Source organism: Polypterus senegalus, chromosome 15 (assembly GCF_016835505.1).
Source record: "Polypterus senegalus isolate Bchr_013 chromosome 15, ASM1683550v1, whole genome shotgun sequence".
In the NCBI taxonomy this organism is placed as follows: Eukaryota; Metazoa; Chordata; class Cladistia; order Polypteriformes; family Polypteridae; genus Polypterus; species Polypterus senegalus.
This window is the reverse complement of record NC_053168.1, coordinates 87,344,930-87,370,563: the sequence shown is the minus strand read 5'-3', so window position 1 is coordinate 87,370,563 and position 25,634 is coordinate 87,344,930.

Below are 25,634 nucleotides of genomic sequence, written 5' to 3'. Positions count from 1 at the left end.
TATGAAAGCTTATTTGGGTCCAGAGAAAAGAAAAAAAAAATAGGGACACAATGGGAAAAAAGCTTGAAATGTCAACTTTAATCTTGAAATTTCCACTTTAATCACATAGTTCATTTTGACAATATAGTAGAACATCATAAACTTCATCTTAAAATCGTTTAATTTACTAGCTTCTCAAATACCATCGTAACTAAAGTAGCACATTAAATGCTTTGTTTTGTATGTGTTCTTCTATGTGCTCTATGTGTGTGAATCACTACGTGCTTCTTAAATGGGCTTTCTCTTCCTCCGACAGGACACAGAATCCATTACATTTGTGATATTACAGTTCTCTGAATAATTTAAATTCTGAGATGTATACTTGATATCATTTCAGTAATTCATATCATATCAATTAAAGCTTATAAACATGGGAACATGATGGCACAGTAATAGTGACGAACTGGCGCCCCATCCAGAGATTGTTCCTTCCTCACGCAAGATGCTTGCTGCGCCATGCACGACCTTCGATGAAATAATTTATTGCAGCAGTACTGTCTCTTTCAAACGTACTAACCCCCAATTCCAGTCCTTCAGTTTCTTTCTCCAAGTACCCAATCGCCACACAATCAGCTCTGTAATAGACGTTAAGCCATCTGTAAGCTTAGAACTCCGATTCTTCAAAACATATAAGGAACATTTAAATATCTTTGTGGTACATATTTAATTATTCTATCTCTCAATCCTTCCAGTGTCGCGCCAGCCATGGCAAGAATACAGTGCGAGGCAGGAACAATCCCTGAAAGGGGCGCTGCGACACCTTGTCCTCACATGTTTAACACTAGAATTACCAGAGCCCACGAAAAAACTCGTAAATCCGTCCCACCTTAAATTGCTTCTTAAAAACGTTTACAGCTCTCCATCAGTGTCTTTTGTCATCTAAATGTGCTGATAAAAATCAGGCTGCAAGCAGCCAGCTATTCCATCTCCCCACCGACTTAGAACGTGCACAAACTTCTCCCAGCTCATGCCTTGATTGATTTTCTGGCAGTGGAGTTTTAGAGTGGAAATAATAGATCGTTGTTTGGAACACACGCATTTCATGTCTGTTTCATTTCTACAGTAATCTGTGTAAACACATTGTTAAAAAAGAAACGTTTTTTATATTCTACTAGTAGATGACAAAATGTAGGCATAAACTATATAATGTATGAAGCCTGAAGTATCACAGAAATACTTTCACAAAAGGTACAAATCTAACACAACAATTGCGCTTTTATTTAAAAATATAACTGCAGAAACAAAAAGCCGTCTTAACATGCAACATTGACAGCCATTTATTATGACTGCCTCTGTGGTGCAATAGAATCAGCTGCCGACTGGGAATTAAAAGGTTGCGAGTTCGATCCTGCACCACTCTGTTTTGAGAAGTAAACTGCTCTCAGTCTTACTATTTTAAAATAAAAACATACATTTGATTTCAGTCTGTAACAGCCGGTGTAATTTATGATACTTGTAAAGGTTACCTTTGTTTTTTTTTCTTTTTAGTCAGTTTTATTATCTCAGCCACATTGACAAGCGTTACAGACTGAAATCAAATGTATGTGTTTATTCTAAAATAGGAAGACTAAGAGCAGTTTACTTCTCAAAATGGAGTGGTGCAGGTTCAAACTCGTGACCTTTTGATTCACAGGCAGCAGCTGATTTTATTGCACCACAGAGGCAGTCATAATCAACAGGTGTCAATGTCACATGTTAAGGCGGCTTTTTGTTTCTGCAGTTATATTTTTGAATAAAAGCTCAATTGTTGTATTAGATTTGTACCTTTTGTGAAAGTATTTCTTGGATACTTCAGGCTTCATACATTATATAGTTTATGCCTACATTTTGTCATCTACTAGTAGAATATAAAAAATGTTTCTGTTTTAACAATGTGTTTACACAGATTACTGTAGAAATGGAACAGACATGAAATGCGTGTGTTCCCAACAACGATCTATTATTTCCATTCTAAAACTCCACTTCACTCCCAGAAAATCAATCAAAGCATGAGCTGGGAGAAGTTTGTGCACGTTCTAAGTCTGTGGGGGGATGAAATAGGCAGCTGCTTGCAGCCTGATTTTTATCAGCATATTTAGATGACAAAAGACGCTGGTGGAGAGCTGTGAATGATTTTAAGAAGCGATTTAAGATGGGACGGATTTACGAGTTTTTTCGTAGGCTCTGGTAATTCTAGTGTTAATTATTAACAATATAGATTATTTAAATGATGTTAACATTTTATCTGTATAATGTAATAAACATTTAAAAATGATATCGTCATCATATGTAAATATGCGCTTTATAAAGTCATGCAGGCTGTGCAATATTATAACTGTATTGCACGTTTACAATGAGGCAATTGTACTTATAAGTACAAACAGTTCTGCAAGGAGCACTTGATGGACTGATTAATTGCATTTATAGTTCTTGGGATAAAACTGTTTCTGAACCGCGAGGACAGTACAGGAAAGGCTCTGAAGCGTTTGCCATATGAGAGCAGTTCAATAGACAGAATGGCTGAGGCAACATGTGCTTGATGCTGTATGCCGATAATTCTCTTTCTGATCAGCTGCTGTAGAGCTGTGATTCCACACTCACCTACAGTGATATAAAGTGGTGCAGTGAAAGTAATATGGAAAAAGATGATCCGCTATGGCAACCCCTAATGGGAGCAGCTGAAAGAAAAAGAAGAAATTGCAGTTAGAGTAACAATGCTACAGCAGCTATGGTATTTGGAATAGTTTGGTCATTCCATGAATCATTATATTGTTACAGGTTAATTACAATCAGATGCCTTAAACTAGTAAACAATATGCAGTTAATTTTCGTGTATATGATAAAGCCGCATCAGGGATGTGGATCTAAAAAAGAAAGGGAAACCACACTGGGTGCCGCCAGTTTGCAAAACTGAAGGGAGAACTTGCGTATGCCAGGGTTTGATCTACCGTGAAAATGTGCATGGCTTTATGCCAATTTTAGGCTTTATACATCATGATTTGAGCATGGAAATGGGTGTATACAACATTTTTGTGCGTACGCACCGTTTATACATGAGGTCCCTGGAGTCCTTCTGGGTGCCCTGTAAAGGGGGCCTTTCCCCACCATTTTAAAAGGTCGGGAAGAAGTGGGAAAAGAGAAATGTTTCCCTTTCTCAAAGTTGCCTTAGATTACCTAGGAGTGCATTCTTTTAAATAAATTGGTAACATATGCAAATACTGCATATTTGTTTATTACCAGTATATTGTTTGATTCAGCCATGGGTATTGATGAAAGCTTAATTCTGTTTGATAGGTTTCATTTATAAAACTTTCTGACTTCGACACAGTAAAAGTAGAGTGCTACAGAAATATTAGAGTGTATTTTTTGCAAAAGAAGACCATTAAGGTCTGGATAATAAGTAACATCAATGAGTTAAACACTCTACAGTATAGTCTAAATATTGCTGGAATGATAATCATCAAGCATGGGACTAATTGACAGTATCTCAGCTTTAAAATGTTTTCTATTTACCATATTCTGGGAAAACATTGTCCCAAAGGATTACTGGTAAAGTGGTGATAACTGGTGAGTGCAGGTGCATAGAGCAAATCATACAGTCAAAAATGTGTTTCCATGGCTAAGAAGATATCATGCTTTTACTTTCTGCTTTCTTTCCACCATTTTAAAGTATATACATTTGGAATTAGTAACAAAAGTAGAAATTAGGTAGTACCACACAGCTCTTTAGTTTTGGTTATTACAAAGTTGTCTTTTCGATACGTAGCCTTTTTGAGTTTCATATAAACAAACTAAAAAAAAAGATTTCTTAATATAGCTATGCTGAATAGACACAAGAACTTTAAAAGGATATTTATTTAATTAATATTAACTCTACCAGTTGTGACAGACGACTGGGGACCTTGCCCCTACCTGGACGGCTGCAGAAGGGAAGGAATGGGAGATGGGCAGTATCTTCCCTGTGACACAAGAAGGCAGCCACCCTGGATTGCATGGGGGCCACGGAGCTTGGAAGCTGAACCCTGTAGGGGACTGTGGCCACTGCCAGGGGGTGCCTGGATGGTTCCAGAGCCATGGACTGCAGCACTTCCGCCACATCAGGAAGTGCTGCAGGAAGGCCATCAGGGACCACCTGGAGCACATCCAGGTGCAGTATAAAAGGAGCTGCCTCACTCCATTCAAGGAGACGGAGTTGAGCGGAAGAGGATGGAGCTTGTGCGTGGAGGAGTGAAGGCGACAGAATAATAAGAAGAGTGGAGGAGAAAGAAAGAAAGATGGAACTGAACCTAATTGGGGGTGATTTGTGCACTGTGCTGTGTGTAGGAGAAAAGAAAAATAAAGAGTGTGTGTTCTGGACATTGTGAGTCTGCGTCTCTGTCTGCAGCTGGGCTGATCTTTCCACACAGTTTATGCCAAATGAAGAGATGACCATCAATTAAGTTATTGTTTGATGTAATCAATCAGGTTGCAAAAATTAAATTAGAATTAATATTTAAGCTTTCTGTAAACATAGTTCCAAGATATTGTAAGTTGTAAGTTATTGATAAGAAGTTGTATGATATCAACATTTTTGACTTTAGGGACTTTTTAGAGGGTTGTCAATTTAGGTTTATATAGAGCTGTGTGCCAATGGGAAATATCAACAGATATATTAGAATAAAGGATATTGGGACTAATTGAAGTATGCTGTAACTAAAGCAGGGTGGCATGGTGGTGCCATGGTAATGCTGGTGTATCTCAAGGAGACCTGGTTTAACATCCTGTGCGCACCTTGCATATAGTTTGCATGTTCTACTGTGTCTGCATGGGTTTGTGCTGGGTGCTCTGGTTTTTCTTCTAGTCTAAAGAGATGCAGGATAGGTGAATTGGCATTGCTAAACTGGCCCTCAATACATGAGTATGTTCATCATGCAATGTGCTGGTGTTTTGTCCATGGATTTTTCCTGCCCTGTGCTTGTTGCTTGATGGGATTGGCTCCATCTTCCCTGCACCCTTGCTCAAGATAAGTGAGTTTGGCAAATGGATGGATGAATGGATGGAAAATTAAAGCACTGTTCCAGGAAAAATGAGTAACACCAAACCCAATTCATATTAAATTAGAAAACCAGTCTCTAAATATCATTGCAGTTTCAATTATTATTTAGTAAATATTTGGTTGCTTAAATCATTTTTGAGTAACAAGCCTACGCTATGTACATAAACACTGAAACCTTAGTAAAACCGACACTGTTGTTTTATTTAAGACAGCTGCAGATTGTTATGCCACCCCATAAATCAAGAAATGAGGTTACTTCACAAAACATGATCAAGTAAAACTACAGTATTAATATAATAAATATTAATGACTGAATTAATCAAACTTTTATCTGACCTCAATATTTTGTATGATTGTGTAGTGCTGATGGATGATTTTAATATTTAATACATATATATTGTTGTCCAAACCTATTGATTTCAGTCAGGATTTAACACATACAGTAAAGGTCCCAAGCACCATGGCTTAATTATAGTGCTCACGCTCTTACATTTGAATGGTGAAAAGTAAAGTATAAGTGGAGTGCAATGATATTACAGGTCTTGACTGGAGTTCTTGTTTTCCACTCCTCAATTTCAACTGACAACATCTTAAGTGTAATGGAATTGACATTTTTTATCATGACTTGTTTATGTTAATCAACTTCAAGTGTCCTTGTGCATACTGCATCATGTATACTTAATGTTGTAATATTTATCAATTTACTGTCACTGCCTGGACTCGGTTAAGAGCACTAAACAAGAACAAACTGAACTACAAAAAAAAAATCCGATTCAAGACCAAAGGCTATGCATGGAGGTGAGACATTTGATCCACTTCCACAACCTCCAACCAGTACTTGTTTCCAAGATCTTGTCTGCCTAGATCTCTGTCATAAATATCTGTCTTTTGCTACCTGGTATCTATGTTACCTCAAAACTGTTCAGGGTGCTGAACTGCGATGTAGTTGTTGTCATGCTGGTCACTCCCTGACCCTGATTCACAGCGATCGGTTGAATACTCCATGAGGGACCCCCTCCCCTGCTCACGTAATGCTGTTTAGTGTCACTTGAGGCACTGAAGAAATCATTTGTAAATGGAAAGTACCAGCTCATCTGTTATTCATACCCGCATATCAGTAAATGAAAAAAATACAGGGAACATAACTCAATACCCAATCCCTATTTTGCAGAAAGTGTGCCCATACTATTGATTCAAGCAGCTTTTATTGACTAAACCAGGTAATACAATGTAAGGAACCTAGCCATCGAATGTTAACTTTGAAACATAACCTTTAGGCATTGCTCTAGAAGAGTATCCTAGATTTCTTGTTTTTATTGCCTGAATCTTTTTGGGAATTCACCTTGATATACAGTAGACCCCCATGAAGTCGCGGTTCAGAGTTGATGGCCTCAGTCGTTCGCAGATTTTTCCTTAGAACCTAACTAATAATGTTAGCAGAAACCACAAATATCTTCTGTAATTTTTATGCCTTTTTTCGTGGGAATACTGTACTGTAGAGAGAACAGGAAGCAACTGTAGAGAACAACGTGGCTTGGAATGGTGAAAGTATCCAATAGAATTTGAAACTGCAACTCCCAGCAGTTCCTGCAGTGGCTCTAAATTGGTCTTCTGCTGAGGGTGTAGGAGCTGTTGGGGTCAAAGCATGTCAGCGCAGCTTTTACAAATGGGGCCGGTGGCCAAAAGCAAAAAAAAAAGTTTTTGTAATCTGTGTTTCAAGTTCCTGTCTGTCTGCCTTCTGTTGAGTTACCTGTACTTATTCGATTTGTCCTGGATCATTTCGTGGTTGGGGTCTGGATTGTCTGCCGCCTGCCTGTGTACATGAGGACTGTAAGTGGATTCATGGACATCCTGTGAAGAAAGGAGCACTCCTGAACACGTCCCCCAGTTACCATTTCAGGAACAAGTGGTAGGACTATCTTTACATTCCCATTCAACGTACAGATCTCTGGACTATCTATTTTCATCATTACATTTCACCCGTTCCCGTTTTTCATGGACTTTACTGTGTGTTTTGTTTGTGCTTTTTTGTATTTAATGTGTAATCGCCGAAAGGGTAACAAGGGTGGTATCGCTGTTTTCATTTATTTCATTTTTTAAAATTACATTCTTTGTTTACTGTTTGATTACTGGTTTGCATTGTTTTAGTATCTGTGAGTGCGTGCGAGTTGGGCCAAGGCTGGGTGCGTCCCAGGAATCTCCACTATAAAAATAAATAAATTGCCGTCTTCTCAACAGTGTAAATCTTAGCGGCACTGGACTACTACAGCTTTATTCATCTCTCCTTGCTGCTGATTGACTGTTGCAGTGTGACACATCTCCTGCTGAATGTTCTTGTGTTTTCCATTTTGTTCTTCTTAAAGCCCTTAAAGGCTTCTGCCAATGATAACGCGCTTGCATGAATTACAGTACATATAGCGGTAACATCAGTATTTTACATTCTAGCACAGCAGGAGACATAGCAGTACAGTACTGTACAGTATATGGGTTTACCTTTACATTCTTTTTTTTAGGTAATGTATTAAACTGAGTTTGAAATGAAGTTGAAGTGTTTTGGGGGCATATTTAGGGTTTAAACTATAAAAATAGGCATTTTTTTAACCACATCCAAAATTTGCGGATTTTCACAATTCATGGGTACTCTAGGAATGTAACCCCCGCAAATTTTGGGGGTGTACTGTATAGCATTATATCTTTTTTTCTTTAGCCCTTTCATAACGGTAACAGGAGTTCAGACACAACATACCTTTACATTTATTTGGTTGGGAGGTGCTTTTCTCCAAAGTGATTTACAAAAGAAGTAAACATAATGGAGTAACATTAGGCTAGGGCCTGTTTGTTCAGCAAGTGTAATAAGACAGGTAACAAAAAGTTGATTGTCACAAGTGAAAAAAGACTTAATATCTAATAAATATACAATCATGGACTACAATCAATAAAGCAATTCAACTAAGTCTAACAACAAATTAACCAGCAAAATAAAATACCCCAGAGTAAAGGTTTGTTTCTATTTATTACAACAGCAACACAAATATTTATTTATATATTGTATTTTCATACAAATGATGTAGCTCAAAGTGCTTTACAGGATGAAGACAGAGAATAAAGACAAAATATATCTCTATTATTAAAAAAAATCCTGGAAAGTAAAAGCAGGGCGACGAGACGTGATCTTCTTGGAAGTTCTCGGAAGACATTTAAAAGACCCACAAGACAAAATTGACTGGCCACGGAGTGTCTCGTGAGGACCGCAAACATGAGACTTGGAGCCAAGAGATTGTCCTAGGGCCATCTCAAGGGGACGTGGAACATGAGATTCTTGCAAGACACACCCTTCTTATCAAATAAGAGCACGGACAGCCAGCAAAACACTCAGTCATGTAAAGGCACGTAGCACACACAGATCCTGTGCACTCAGCAAAGAAGAAAGAGCAACGTGGAGAAAAGAGACCCAAAAGCGTTGGAGAGAAAAAAAGGCAGATAAGAGATTATGAAAGCAGTGGAATTTGAAATGCTCAGACATACGATGGTGCGATACACATGCAGAGAAAGGTACAGAATATGAAAGCAGCAAAATTTAAAAGTATTGTAGCATCTCAGCCAAGCTGAAGCCTTTTTTGTTTTAACTGACTGTTAGGTCCGATTGAGGGAGGCCGGAGTACAGCACGGAAGACTGATAGCGGGGTATTGATTGATGTGGTAAGGGGGAGGCGAGACCTGTGGGAGGAGGGATTGGAGAGGGTGCTAGAAAGTTGTGTTTGGAGTTACGAAGTCAGCGATTGTTCAAGTAGAACTTTTGTGACACTTTATTACGTCAGTCGCTACAGTATCAAAAAAAAAAAAGATAGTAAAGATCGCATTAACGTAAACAAAAGTTAATTAATCTCCAGAACCAGGTGTAATTGAAAAAATAGCAGGACAAATCGAGGTCAGAAATAAAAAGCAAAGAGTGGAAAACAAAGTATTTTCACCTTCAGATCATTCAATGCACAAAACTTGGATTTACACAATAATGGACCATACGCTATGAGAATCTGTGGTCCCGCACCACAGCAACAATTCCAAAGAAGAAAAAAAAGCTTTTAAAATTGTATATTTGATTAATCAAACAAAGGGGTTGGCGAGCGAAGTGAGCAGGGGGCGGAGCCCCCTAGTATAAGAAAATAAAATTAGGCAATACTAATTAACATAGAATAATAGTAAGGTCCAATGGCCAGGGAGGGCAGAATTACACAGATATTGATGGGTGGGTTATCAATTGCTTCTTAAATACATTGAGGGACCCAGCAGTACAGGAGGTGGGCAGCTCATTCCACCAACTAGGAAGTACACAGGAAAAGAATCTGGATTGAAACTTGATACCATGCAGAGACAGATCACCAGATGCTGTTCCCTGGCAGACCAGAGTGGGCAAGAAGGACTTCACCAGTGTCTCCATATACTCAGGTGCTGACCCATTGACTACTCAAGCATCAGGGATTTAAACTTAATGTGTGTAGCTGCAGGGAGCCAATGTAGCGACCTAAAGAGAGGAGTGTCATGTCCCATCTCAGCTGGTTAAATATAAGATGGTAAAATTCAAGAGGACCCAGCACTGACCTGTGCATGTCTGGTGTGCCTTTCACAACTCTCCTCACCAAGACACACTATAGGATCTCCCCGAGATGTAGGGCCCAAACCATTTGAGAGCAGTCCCAATGATGCCAACGTCAGAGAGGGTGGCAAGAAGGATGTCATCCTTGACCGTGTCAAAGGCAGAGGAGATATCTAAAAAGATCAGGACCAATGACATTTTGGTAGCTCTAGCCAATAGCAGCTGGTCAACCACAGTTAGCAGAGCCATCTCAATCAAATAGTTCCTCTTGGAGCTGGACTGGATAGTACTGAGTAATACATTCTGTACAAGGAGGGAAGAGACCTGGATCAAGTGTTTTGGAGAGAGAAAAGGGGAGATACCGGCCTGTAATTGTTAACTTGGGATGGACCGAGTGTTGTTGTTTTTGAGAAGTAGAGTCATCAGAACATGTCTGAAGATGGTAGGAAATATGCCTAAACAGAGTGAGGTGGTAATGATGTGTGTAATTGCAGAAATGAGTGAGAGGGAGATGGCCTGAAGGAGATGTGAGGATATAAGGTCAAGTGGACAGGTAGTGGGATGAATGGAGAAAAGGTTGGAAACATCAGCGGCAGAGAGTGGAGAGAATGTGGAGAATGTTGGGTGATATTAGGAAGGAGGCATAATGGGTGGCAGCGAGGGTGAGAACTGACTGCTGATAGCATCATGCTAATCTGAAAAAAGGTGGCAAAGTCATCATCAGAAAAGGAGGTTGGGGGAGGAGGTGAAGGATGACTTAAGAAGGGAGGTGAAAGTGGTGAATAGAGAGCATGTGTCAGTGGTGCTGTTAATTCTGGTCTAATAGAACCTTACCTTAGCATTGATGGTGGCAGAAGAAAAGGATGCAAGAAGGAATTGATAATTAGCCAGGTCTATCCATTACCCTTTAACTTCCTCCTTTTCCTTTCAGCTGACCTGAACTCATCTGTTGATTGCAGAGTACTTTGGAAATCCAGGAACAGGAATTTCGCGTGCAGAATTCCAGGGCATGAAAGACTTTCCACAATGTCCAAGTCATAATCCTAGGAAGGAGTCAAAGGCCTTTACTATACTATACACTGCAATTAAAAGAAAACAAAGAATGATTATTTTCACATTAAGGTTTGCTCCTTGCTTTATCATATTTATGTTAAAACAGTGAAATGCACATATATTACCATCACTACTATTTTAGCTTTTCCCTTTGTAGTTATACAGTATTAGACATGATTGATTCATTAAGTTAACCACAAATGTACATAGGCTTACAGGGTCATTAAACTGTCACATTTCTGTGTTGGTATTTTTTATCATGTCTAAAATATCAATTTATAATTATTGTACTTGTTTTGCAGCCTTATGTGCACTTTTTTATCTTATTATAAATTCCTGCCTGCTTAACTATATATATATATATATATATATATATATATATATATATATATATATATATATATATATATATATATATATATATATATATATATAGTATATATATGTGAGGTTACATGAATAAAACTTGCAGTATATTTTATGTCTGTATTCAACAATATGTTACTGCAAATTCAAATTAATATCTACCATTTATCATCACAGGAGGACATACAACATTTCATTTCCTAATTGCCCACTATGTATTGGTCTAAAAATTAAATCATTTCTGTTGTTGAAAAGACACAGGCACTAATAACAGTGTCCTTTTTCAAGAGCGGTAATCAGTGGAAACATGATTAACAATAGTACGCCTAAATGTATTGCCAGGTGGCCAATATAAATCGACAAATTACATTTTTATTATGGTTATATTTTTTTTTCATAAATTAATTTCTTTAAAATGAGCTGTGAATGTTATCTTTAACTGCAGTGCTTCTTCTTGAGGCACATGACTCAACTCAGTCTACTGCTCCAGCTCCTTACAACAAATGTGGCAGTGGTCTTGATCCATAATAGCACAATCGTTCCATCTACTTTAGGAGCTTGCTTACTTCAGTCTGTTGTGTAATGGGGCCAGACATGGAGTATGAGGCAGAACAGGAGTGCCAGGTCATCATACACATCACACTCAAACACACACCAACATTATTTTATAAAGGATACAAAAACAAAATGAAACAAAATAGAGCAAAAAAAAAAAAAAAAGAAAATGTTCAATGGCTTGGTTACATTAAACCAAGAAGATGTAAAGGTTGCACTGTGCAAGGATAGCCATGGTTCATAGAGGACTAAAAATACAGCTCTGTGCCTCCATCATATTGTTCTGAACTGTGTTCATCCTTTTTCAATATATGTGTTTCTAAAATTAAAGGAGACGTGTACATGTCCTCAGATAGAGATTGGCGTCTTTAGATCTAACTCTGTACAGTGCTCAAAATGGCAATGTTTGAACATGTAATATACAGTACGTAATGTTCATGTTCTGCAGAAGTGACATAATTTCTCAAATGCATTAAACATGTATGAAAGTAAGGCTAGGATGACCATGTTTTTGGAAAATTAATCTGAGAGAGGAGTAGTGTAGGACGGGCAAATTCGTCAAAGTGTTTTTTGCAGTAAATCCGGTTTAAAATTTTGACAAATCAATATGCGTACAACCATATAAATTTCCATACTGGATCGGTCAAGCCCACAGAAACTGGGCTACTGTTGGCCGAAGAAGAAGAAGGAGGAGAAGGGGGTGTTGTGTGGGAGACGTGTCTGGAGGCAGAAGGACAGGAGGAAGATAAAGAGAGTGGAACTGAGGGTAGGAATTGAATGTTGGCAGTATGACTAGTAAGAGAAGATAGAGTTAGCAGATATGATGGAGCGAAGGAAGGTTGATATATTGTGCATGCAAGAGACTAAATGGAAGGGGAGTAATGCCAGGTGGATCGGAGGTAGAATCAAATTGTTCCATCATGGAGTGGATGGGAAGAGAAAAAGAGAAATGGAGTAGGCGTTATTCTGAAGGAACAGTATGTCAAGAGTGTTTTGGAGATGAAAAGAGTGTCAGGCAGAGTAATGATTGTGAAGCTGGAAATTGTAGGTATGATGATGAATGTTGTTAGTGCATATGCCCTGCAAGTTGGGTGTGCAATGGATGAGAAACAAGATTTTTGGAGTGAGTTGGATGAATTGATGAACAGTGTACAAAAAGGACAGAAAGTGGTGATTGGAGCGGATTTCAATGGGCATGTTAGTGAAGGGAACAGTGGAGACGAGGAGGTGATGGGTAGGTATGGTGACAAGGAGAGGAATGAAGAAGGTCAGAGGATAGTGGATTTTGCCAAAAGGATGGACATGGGTGTGGTGAAAACGTATTTTAAGAAGAGGGAGGAACATAGGGTTACTTACAAGAGTGGAGGAAGATGCACACAGGTAGATTACATCCTATGCAGAAGAGTCAATCTGAAGGAGATTGAAGACTGCAAAGTTGTGGCAGGGGAAAGTGTAGTTAAGCAGCATAGGATGGTGGTCTGTAGGATGACGTTTGAGATCAAGAAGAGGAAGAGAGTAAGGGCAGAGCCAAGGATCAAATGATGGAAGTTGAAAAAGGAAGACTGCAAAGTTGAGTTTAGGGAGAAGATGAGACAGGAACTGGGTGGTAGTGAAGAAATACCAGACAGTTGGGAAACTACAGCAGATGTAGTATGGGTGACAGCAAGAACTGTGCTTGGCGTGACATCTGGACAGAGGAAGGAGGAAAAGGAAATCTGGTGGTGAAATGGGGAAGTATGGGACAGTATACAGAGGAAGAGGATGGCGAAGAAGAAGTGGGATAGTCAGAGAGATGCAGAAAGTAGACAAGAGTGCAAGGAGAAAAGGCACAAGGTAAAGAGAGAGGTGGCGAAGGCTAAAGAAAAGGCGTATTATGAGTTGTATGAGAGGTTGGACACTAAGGAGGGAGAAAAGGACCTGTACCGATTGGCTAGACAGAGGGACCAAGCAGGGAAAGATGTTCAGCAGGTTAGGGTGATAAAGGATAAAGATGGAAACGTAGTCACAAGCGAGGAGAGTGTGATGAACAGATGGAAAGAGTACTTTGAGAGGCTGATGAATGAAGAGAACAAGAGAGAGAAGAGGTTGGATGATGTGAAGATAATGAATCAGGAAGTTCAATGGATTAGCAAAGAGAAAGTAAGGACAGCTATGAAGATGATGAAGAATGGAAAAGCTGTTAGTCCAGATGACATACCTGTGGAAGCATGGAGGTGTTTAGGAGAGATGACAGTTAGTTTTTAACCAGATTGTTTAATGGAATCTTAGAAAGTGAAACAATACCTGAGGAGTGGAAAAGTGTACTGGTGCCGATATTTAAGAATAAGGGAGATGTGCAGGACTGTAATAACTGCTATGGGGAATTGATGAGCCACCGCATGAAGTTATGGGAAAGAGTAGTGGAAGCTCGGTTAAGAAATGAGGTAAAGATTAGTGAGCAGCAGTATGGTTTTATGCCAAGAAAAAGCACCACAGATACAATGTTTGCTCTGAAGATGTTGATGGAGAAGTATAGAGAAGGCCAGAAGGAGATGCATTGTGTCTTTGTCGACCTGGAGAAAGCATATGACAGGGTGCCTCAGGAGGAGCTGTGGTATTGTATGAGGAAGTTGGGAGTGGCAGAGAAGTATGTAAGAGTTGTACAGGATATGTACGAGGGAAGTGTGACAGTGGTAAGGAATGGGGTAGGAGTGACGGATGCATTCAAGGTGGAAGTGGGATTACATCAGGGATCAGCTCTGAGCCCTTTCCTATTTGCAATGGTGATGGACAGGTTGACAGACGAGATTAGACAGGAGTCCCCGTGGAATATAATATTTGCTGATGACATTGTGATGCGTAGTAATAGTAGCAAACAGGTTGAGGAGACCCTGGAGAGGTGGAGATATGCAACATTTCTGTGCATACACACCGTTTATACATGAGGCTCCAGGTCACTTACAGAGTAGTAAGCCTACATTTATGTCTACATGGCCTTTGCCTTAATTGCTAGGCTCCCCATTTCTTCCTTATGATATTAATCAGCTGAAAAGTGTGATTTGACAAGGTACTTTGATGTAAAGCTTTGATGTGGTACTGAAGGGGCAACTTGAGTGGCGTAACTAATGCCACTCCATGTACTATTGTGTGGGGAACAAACCAAAGCTCCAGTAGCCAATAGTCAGAGATCTGATGGAGCCTACCTACAACATACTAACATATGTTAATGCCAATTTATTTACTGTATATAGCACATTTAAAACAACATAGGAATGCTGTGGCCAAACAACATACTTTAAGGATTCAATCTACTCACTCCATCAAGATATTTTAGGAGTGATAGTCAGCTACTATCTTCTATATGGATATGTTTCATCTTGCAGGTAAATTGTGAACTTCTGTCTGAGACAATGCACCTTGGTACCCCTTAGTTGGTAAAGATGTTTTATGTATGAGAGAGCTTGTCTGTGCTGCCTCAGTATTGAATAGATTTAATCCCTTAGAATAATAATCTACATCCACCATCAAGAATGTCTTCCTGTTTTCACCTTGTGCATTGGGCCTATGAAATCCAGCCCCAACAGCTCTCCTGGTTCATTCACAGTTGGAACTGCCAAAGCCTGGGTGGCTTCCCAGGTTGGGCTGTAGTCTGCTCAGATACTATAAATTTTAACATGACACCAGACATCATTATCATGAAATGATACAAGTTTGTCTCTTATGTACAGTGCCTATAAATACATGTTAAGTAAACTTTGTAAATATTTACTAATTCCAGTGTTGCTGCAGATTGTCTGAATATACAGTATAAATAGTGATTAGAGAACAATTCACCAAGAAACTCAGTGTTTCACTTCTAGCAAAATTTGTCCCATTGACACTAAACAAAATGTGTTTATTTTTTGACTGAAAGTATTTTCAAGAATTATTTCTGCTTTCTTTTACCTGTTATTTTGTATTTAAATAAAGCTTTCCAGTGAAGAAAAAAAAAAATCACTAGAATCAGTTTCCCGTCACATGTAGAACTTTTGTTGAGCCATCAGATGTTTGTTGTGGTAGGAAGATAACCGCTTTTCCAATTATGATGAGAATCTTGGAGATCACAATCCTAAAGATGGATCAGAGGCAGTAATAAAACTTGTAGATCCATGGAGCATTAAGTGCAAAACCTCATCTGTAAGAATCAAGTGACAGAAAAGAATGTTTATTATGTAATGCAGGGAAGGAGACTGCAGCTTTCCATATACTTTAATTTCCATCCATCCATTTTCCAACCCACTGAATCCAAACACAGGGTCACTGGGGTCTGCTGGAGCCAATCCCAGCCAACAAGGCAGGAACCAATCCTGGGCAGGGTGCCAACCCACCGCAGGACACACACAAACACATCCACACACCAAGTACACACTAGAGCCAATTTAGAATCGCCAATCCACCTAACCTGCATGTCTTTGGACTGTGGGATGAAACCGGAGCACCCGGAGGAAACCCACACAGGGAGGACCTGGGAAGTGAACCCAGGTCTCCTAACTGCGAGGCAGCAGCACTACCACTGCGCCACCATGCCGCCCCTACTTTAATTTCCTGTTGCGAAAACACAGTTGTGCCCGATTGTTTGTTTCGGTGTGTCTTCAAGTGGTAAACCTGCTGCATTTCACATTTTTGTACAATACACTCCGCTGTGGTGTGAACAAGAGATAAAAATAGAATTGATTTTACTGGTATGAGTGGACTACCCACATTATACAGCACAAGTAAACACAGAAGTTTAAAAGAGAATTTAGAGGGCAATATTCCTTGTTTTCCACAACAAAAAAAACTTTAAAACACCCAAAAAACTATTTTTAGTGGGGTTTATATTAAGAGATTTTGAAATTACCCTATTTCACTCTATGTATAACTATTGGGAAGCTTTTATGGTAAAGATCTATAGATAGAATTTCAGTTTTGATAGTGGCTACCTATAGTTGGTGCTTCATTTTTTTCAAGTGTCATTCTTTCATGAAAATATAGCCTATACTGTAAACTTTGGTCCCCCATGTTGTCTTTTGGAAAAATGGAAATAGGGTCACTATCGACAAAGGCTGCAAAGAAACTGTACCGATATTCACACGAGGACCCTCAGTGCCAGGATGCGTTTGATGGTGTACTTCTTAGGCATAAAACCAGACTAAAAAAATTAGTGGAAGGTGAGCAAGTGATCACGGATCCTACTGAGGATGAGTAAGGACCTTACCTGGAGCTGACAGTAGTGTTATCCCCCTCTAGTTGCCGAAATCCAGGGGCCTCATGTATAAATGGTGCGTACGCACAGAAATGTTGCGTAAGAACTTTTCCACGTTCAAATCGCGATGTATAAAACCTACACTTGGCGTAAAGCCACCTCATGTATAACGCCGTGCGTAGAACTCGCACTATAACATGGCGTAAGCACAAAAGCCGAAATGTGCTTACGCACAGAAGAATCCAGATGCAGGAATCTGTGAATACTCCAACTTCCACGTTCTTCCGCTACATAAATCCTGATCAGAGTGAAAACTGCCGTGCACGCGCTTTATGTAACGCCCCAACCCCTCCCAGAATTACGCCTCTTTGAATATGCAAATCAATATAAATCACCCTTAAGCTCAGCCTTCTGTGAAAAGCCAATGAGAAAAGCACGGGGGAAAATATAAGAATTTCAGCGAATACTAAGTGGAGGCAAAGGAAAAACATACTATTTGTTCAAATAAACCGTGGTATTATCAACAAAAGGAAGTTGATTGAGTGACATAGTGTGTTGGAGAAACTTGAAAGCTCAAGTTCACAAAATCGCACAGTGCCGGAAATAAAAAAGAAGTCACATATCAAAGTCGCCGTGAAAAGGCGAGTCGTAGCCCACTGGCTGAGTGTCATATGAAAGCTTATTAGGATACAGAGAACAAAAGGCACACAGGGGGGAAAAAGCACGAAATGTCAACTTCAATCTCGACATTTCCACTTTAATCATGTAGTTTATTTTGTCATTAAAGTAGAACATCATAAACTTCATCTTAAAATCGTTTAATTAACCAGTTTCTCAAATCACATCGTAATTAAAGTAGCACATTAAGTGCTTTGTTCTGTATTTAATGTCATTTTTGATATCATGTTTATGATGATAGGAGTTAAAGCACGTTATTAAACATGGGTTTCACTTCGATGAAATAATTTATTGCAGCAGTACTCAGGGGCGGCTCTAGGCTTGTGGTGGCACTGGGCAGAAGAAGAATCGGTGGCTCCTTCCCCTGCCAATGTCAGTAAGGTAGCTTATCACGGTGGATGGCCATGTATGTTGCAGACACTAGCCGCCTGACACAAGCACTTAACTTTTGCCGAAATTTGTCGCTGCGTTTTTAGCTGTGTTGTTATTTTCTCTTTCTGTTTTATATTCAATATATATTGGCTTAGCCGCCACTGCAGTCCTTGCTTTTCTTTCCCCAAATACCAAACCAAATCGCCACACAATCAGCTCTGTAATAGAAGTTAAGCTATCTGTAAGCTTAGCGCCAATTCTTCAAAACGTTTAAGGAACATTAAAATACTTTTGTAGTACATGTTTAATTATTCTATCCTTCACGACACTCCCAGTGAAGAATATAGATTATTTAAATGAAGTTAAAGTTTTATCTGTATAATTTAATAAACATATTTTGCTGCATTTCACCTTAAAAATGATATCGTCATCATATGTAAATACGCGCTTTACAAAGTGGCTCAGGTTGTGCGATATTATAACTGTAGTGCAAGTTTACAGTGGGGTGATTGTACTTATAAGTACAAACAGTTCTACAAGGTGCAATTGATTGAGTGCATTTAAAGTTCTTGGGATGAAACTGTTTCTGAACCGCGAGGTCCATACAGGAAAGGCTTTAAAACGTTTTGCAGTGGCTGAGACAGCGTGTCCATGAAACTGTATACCGATAATTCACTTTCCGATCAGCTACTGCTGTGATTCACACTCAGATACAGTGATCTAAATACTCCGAGTGATGCAGTGAGAGTAATATGGCAAAAGATGATCCGCTGTGGCAACTCCTAACGGGAGGAGCTGAAAGAAGAAGAAGAAGGAGGAGAAGTGAGAGTAACAACGCTAAAGTGGCTATGGTATTTGGAATACTATGACTGTTCCTTGGACCATTATATTGTTACAAGTTAATTACAATCAGATTCGTTACACTAATAAACAATATGCGGTTAGTTTCAGTGTATTTATAAAGCCGCGTCAGGAAAATAAAGAGTAACCACACAGGAACAGTAGCACTGCTTTGACGTTGGGTGCCGCCAGTTTGCAAAACCGAGCGGAGAACTTGCGTACGACAAGGTATGAGGTACCGTGGAAAAGTGCGTGGCTTTACGCCAAGTGTAGGTTTTATACATTGCGATTTGAACGTGGAAAAGTTCTTACGCAACATTTCTGTGCGTACGCACTGTTTATACATGAGGCCCCAGGTGATCACCCTTCCCTTTCCAGATAGGGACAACAAGTCCCGTTTTCCAGTCAGTTGGGATGACACCTGTCTCCCAAATGGAAGCAAAGATTGCTTGCAACGCCAGGAAGACAGCCTTACCACCAGCCTGGAGAAGTTCACCCCGGATACCACAGATCCCCGTAGCCTTCCCTATCTTCAGCTGGTTCATCACCTGTGAAATCTCAGTGAGACTGGGTGGTTCACAGCTAATTGGAGAATCAGCCTGAAGAACCGTGGACCCAGATATATCCAATGTCATAGCCGGAAGTTCAACTTTAAACTGCTGCTCAAAGTATCTAGTCTAGAGGGTCACAATTGCAGTGTCATCCATAAAGACCATCTGATCAGCTGCCCTGACTGCGACTCTCCGAGGAACAGATTCGGATGTGCATAGTGCTTCAACTTCTGAGTAAGTAGGATGTAGGTCACTAGACCACTGATGGTAAAGCGTTCGACTCAGTTGATCGAGCTTCCATGTGGGATATCCTGAGACTTCGCTGGATTCCCTCGAGGTTGCTGGATATCATGGCTGGCCTGTATACTGGTACTGTGAGTACTGTGCAAAGTGGGGGCAGAACCTCTACGTTTTTTACCAGTTGATTCTGGGTTTCGTCAAGGGTGTGTTCTTGCCCCTACTCTGTTTAATTTTGCATGAACTGAGTGTTGGGCAAGGTTGAGGGGTCAAGTGGCTATGTGTCGTCTGAAGTAAGATACACTGATCTTGATTTTGTTGACGGTGCTGTGATCTTTGCTGAGTCAATGGAGGCTTGTTGTCTGCTAAAAAATTGCACATTAAGAATTGCTTTATTATGTAATAGGTTAACCTTACGGGGAAAAAAAATTGAACCCATCTTGTATAAAAGTGCAAATTGTACTTGTATTTGGTAAAGAACATTCATGTTCTTGCACTCCAAGACTGCTTGTCTCTTTCGCTTTAGATAAACGTGGTAGAAATCCTTATTCTTAAAATGGCCTGAAAATCCTGTGATTCTCCTACTTTTAGACAAACAAAAAATGTTCAAAAAATGAGGAATGATTGCGTAGTAGGCAAGACTTGTAAACAACTTGCCTACCAATCAGGTGAGGTGAAAAATCAAAAATAAACAGAGCAACCATTTGAAAAACAGTGGTTGCAGTCTTAAATCCAATAGTGTCTGCTCAGTATACTTTTAAAATTAACATCAGTATTTGATAGGCGGTAACAGAGGTACCATCAAAAGAGAGACAAGCTCTTGACAATACAAGAAATATTCATCATGCCATTGTGAAAAGAAAACAGACCACTACTGGTTATTAAAGAGAACCATAGAGTCTTGGCAATTAACCACATAAGAGCCAGGCTGTTAGGTGAAAGCATTGCATTTCTCCACACTGGAAAGCCCAAGTTGCATTGTAGCTGGAGAAAGAGTGCATGAGAGAGAGAAAGAGAGAGGCTTTGGAGGGATAGCAATTGGTTTAAAAAACTACATGCTGATGCCAGGATCATAGGGTTTTGGGAAAATTTTCACACTGTTTCTGACATTTGCTTTAATGTCTTTCATACTTGCCTTTTTTCCAGATGTTTTCTTTGTGTCATGTAAATATTTCTTGGAGTCATGCCAAGAAAGCTTGTTTCTTTAAATTATTGAGAGTGAAGGAACTGCTTGGTTAGTGTCAGCAGATGAAGCACCACCTGACTGAATATGTGAGGCAGACGAATAGATTATCATAAACAGACAATCGCAGAGTGAAGTAAATCAAACTAAAGTCATTTAGCCTGTGCTGACTATCTTTATAATTCTGCATTTGTTTTCTTTATAGTCAATCCTGTGGCAGGTTTTTTGCATGACATTTACTGCTACTTGAGGAATTTATTTAAACTTACTGTATTATTCTGCACTCAAGCAAATTACAATACTTCTTGGTGTAAGACCTTGGGGACTCTCCTATTTTGATGTTTGCTTATGCCTCAGCTACAATTTACCTTATAGTCCTTCTCCAATATAGAAATACAATATTATATAAAATAACCAAATGCAATGTAGTTAAGTATTTTCTTCCACTCCCACACCAATTGTAAAGATGAAGCAAGTAAAAAAACATTTCTGGGCATGAGACTGTGCTTCCCCATTTCCCTGTGCCTTGACTGCTTCCTATTACTAACAATTACAGCTTAAAGAAGCTTACAGAGCTCTAATATCTGGGAGCTTTACAGAAAAAGGAAGGAAAAAAAACAATGGTTTCAATTCATTTGTGATTCAAGTCGCCGGGGCAGAAGTCGTGTACTGATCTGTATTAGGCCAGATTTCAGAATCCTCCTTTTAGCATATACAGTACTGTAAAGCATTAAACGGCCAAGGTCCAGCTTACTTGTCTGAACTTATGACTTACAAACCAGAGCACACATTAAGATCTCAAGTCTCTTAGTTACAGGGCCCCTAAACTGTGGGATGGTCTGCCTGCTACTATAAGAGATGCCCCTTCGGTCTCAGCTTTTAAATCCCGGCTGAAAACTCACTACTTCAGTTTAGCATATCCTGACTAGAGCTGCTGATTAACTGTACAGACAGCATCTCTGTTGTTAGTCATTAGCACTAAAACATAAGTAACACGATAGTTCTAATTTGTTACCAACCCTCGCCTATTCTGTTTCTCTTCTCTGTACTCAAATGTGGCTCTCTGTGCCACTGCCCACCTGCCAAGTTGTTTTTCCTATCTAAGGTAAAGTCATCCCTGATGGAGGATCGCAGGAATCGTGGGGTAGAGGGGTCCTTTCATTGGATTGGCTGGCCAAGCAATGTTTCAGCTGTGGAATGGCCAAATGGAGGAGGCAGCTTGATGGCTGAGGTCTCCAGGACTCTAAACAAATCCAAATCATATTATGTGATATCATCTACTGGTTAATTCTGGTCTGTACTTGCAAAATCTGTATTGTTATACTGTATTGAGGATTTGTTCTGATTTGTGCATTGCATTGTATTGAACCCCTCCTTTTTGACACCCACTGCACGCCCAGTCTACCTAGAAAGGGGTCTCTTTTTGAAAAGCCTTTCCCAAGGTTTCTTCATTTTTTCCCTACAAGGGTTTTTTGGGAGTTTTTTCTTGTCTTCTTAGAGAGTCAAGGCTAGGGGGCTGTCAAGAGGCAGGGCCTGTTAAAGCCCACTGCGGCACTTCTTGTGTGATTTTGGGCTATACAAAAATAAATTGTATTGTATTGTATTAGGACAAGATGTGTACTTAGCACTTTTTTTTTATTGAATTACAAAGCAACTCACAGGTTTACTGCATGTGGATACATAGCCATCCACGGTCAAGAAATATAGGAGTAATATGAAACAATTCTTCATTTTATCATTAATTAAGACCTTTAATCACTAAATTCATAACTCATACACAAGAGTGCAAACATATTATGAAATATATGTACAACACTTTTATAAGTTTGGAAAAACAAGATCTAGATTAAGACTCATCGCTATACAATTATAAAATAACTTTTTGAAATAAAGCCTGTGGTCTATGGGCAGCTTGTTATCCCGGCCAATGCCCCCAGGCTGCCAGATGGAGCCCTCCCTGCAGCATGGAGGTGCCCCGAAGACCAGCAGGGAATCCTGGAGAATGGAGTTTTCATCCACAGCCCTGCTGGATACCACAGGGGCCACTAGATGGAGCTGCAGGGAGGAGCAACAATATTATTTGCCCTACGCCCTGGAAGTATATCCGAGTCACATGGACAAGGGGAATGATGTGCTTCCAGGGTGAAGAAAATAACTTTTTATCTGACCCGGGTCAGGGAATATAAAAGGATTGTGGGAGCTCACTGACGGCGAGCTGAGCTGAATGGAAGGGTGGCAACACGTCTGGGAGTGTGGAGGAATTGTTTATTGTGATTATTGTATTTATTAATGAGTATAGTGAAGAGGAGGGTGCTTGGTGCACTGTTGATTAATAAAAAGTCAACTTTTTGGACTTTTATCTGGTGTCTGGCGTATTGGACAGGGGTTCAAGGGAGCGATACTGCCCCCTATCTGTCACAAGCCAATGAATACACATAAAATGACTTCTGTTTTTATCATCCATGACTTTAAAACTTATCATATGTCATTTAAATATAAAGTAAAATACTTTACCCAAAACATTCAGTTTAAAACATCACAGACATTATTTTTGAAAAAATACTCATTTAGCTAATCCAAGACTAACGTTGAGTGTGAAGCATTGAGTGTCAAGACCAGAATTAACAGTGAGCTGTGATGTGATATTTTGCATATAAGTTGATAAATATTTTGTATGTCTTTATTTGTAACTTAGACAAAGCAATGTAATATTAGTTTTACATTATTGATAATAACAGCAATGGTTTGATGGTTTAAGAACCCCTTCCCTCCTTTAGGATTGATTCTCTTTGTAATTTTACGATACGGTTGGGGGGGAAGTGCCTCAAACAAGTTTGGCAATTGTTTCCCTGCAGGATTCTCAGTCAACCCCCAGAGGAAAGCCAGGCTGCCTAGCTGGCAAATTTAAGCTCAACAAATGGTTTTGGGGGGTGGCAGGTGTGAAGATGTTTTCTGGTCCCCCATTGGTCTGAAGTATGGATGTTTGGAACTGGCTTGTATCAGAAGCCTTTAAGTTCCATGATGTTCTATTGGCTCTAGGGGTTGGACAGAAAGCCTATAAATTTGCTTACTCACACCATGAACTGAAAAAGACAACACAATGAAGACCAGCTCAGTAGACATATTGAGACAGGCATGCTGCCGCCTGAAACTACACATCACCATTTGTCAGGTTGTATGGTTGCCAATATTCAAATGTACTTTGCATGTTGTTACTATTTATAAATATTATCAATAATACATTGTTTAAATTGTAACTTAACTCCTGCTTATCTTTTACTACACCTAATTGCATTGCCTGAGGTTATATATGTAGAAGGGAAGGTGAGGAGAAATTATATGGTACAGTACCTTATAAACAGTGGTAAGTCTGAGAGATTTGAGACATTCTGACAAAGGCAACATATTAATAATACTAAAGAGGAAAGTAGAGTAATAGAGTAGAGTACTCAGTTTACTGTTATCATTGTTAAATGTAATCACTTGCTTGAATAAATACAATATATACAGTACATGCAAGATGTTGCTCTGATTCTGTGTTATATACTGCTCCTGCAGCATTACTTTGTTTCTATTATTCAGAGATACATGACTAAAAGTATTTATTTTAAGCACGTATTTGTAACTTATTTTATACTTTCTCACCTGAAACACAGTATACGGTATATATTGGAATCAAAGACAGTTTTTTTATTTAATAAGGTGGGGTTTGGAAGGTATTGGTCTTAGAATCTTTTTATCACTTGAATGTTCTTCTTTTTAAGCCTGCATATGCTGTGTTCAAGTTGAAGTGTCTGTTAATGTCATTTTCATTAGAGAGCCATGATTCAGCCAGCTCTCTTAGTACTGGCCATGAATTATAATTTCAACGTGTCCAAATTAAATGTGTGTCCGGTGGAATTTGTATGTTTGTATATCAGAGACTGTGGGTTCTTCCTTCTGAAGGCATTGAGATGTTCCTGTATACGTGTTGCTAGTGTTTTAGATGATTGTCCCAAGTATACCGCTGTGCATGCCTTATATGGAATGCTGTAAACTGTGTTTCTTGTCTTTGTGGTCGACATTTTGCTTTTGGCATTGAAAAGGAGAGTCCGTAAAGTGTTTGCCAGTTTGTGTGCTATCTTGATCCCAGATATGGACAGGACGCATGCTGTGCTTTGACATGTCACAATGACAAGGGAGGATATGATAAGTGCAGTAAAGGACTAAGTTGGAGTTGACTGTTTGCTGATATCTGGGGCGTCTCCTATATAGGCGTTGTTTAATAAATGTCTTGGGGTTAGCCATTTCATGTGAACACGAAAAAGATAACATCTCAGGATCTTTTTAAAGATAAGTGATTACATTTATTTTAACCTTTACATACCAAAATATTTTTAAAGCAACTCCTTTATCTATACAAACTATCAGCTTTGGTAGAAATATATAATAAATACTAATATATTAAAATAATACTACTCTCAAAGCAATTATAAAATGTACACAAATCTAAAACAATAGTATACACATGGACTGTATAGTATACTTAATCAAATTAGAATTGGCCTTTTGCCTGACTTCCTCTTCTTATTCTCTGACAAACTTCCCAGATGGATATTTTCTTAGTTTCTTAGTTCTTAAATCATTCTGTACATTATGACTAAAGTAACATTTTCTGGATCAAACAAACATGAAACAAATATAACTCATTTCACAGCTGCAGTACAAAAATCCCTCCAAGAAAAAAATATAATACAGAGCTTATCACTGAAAGGTGTAATTGATGACTACTGTAAGAACCAAAATAAGTATACAGCATATTTTTGCAAAATTTATTTAAAATACTTTTCATGATTTCATTGCTGATAATAATTAATACAATATTTAAATACATATTTTTATATTGAACATGCATAGAAATTGTTACATGAAAAGAAATATTAAAGCTGTTAGAATTTTGTATGTAACTC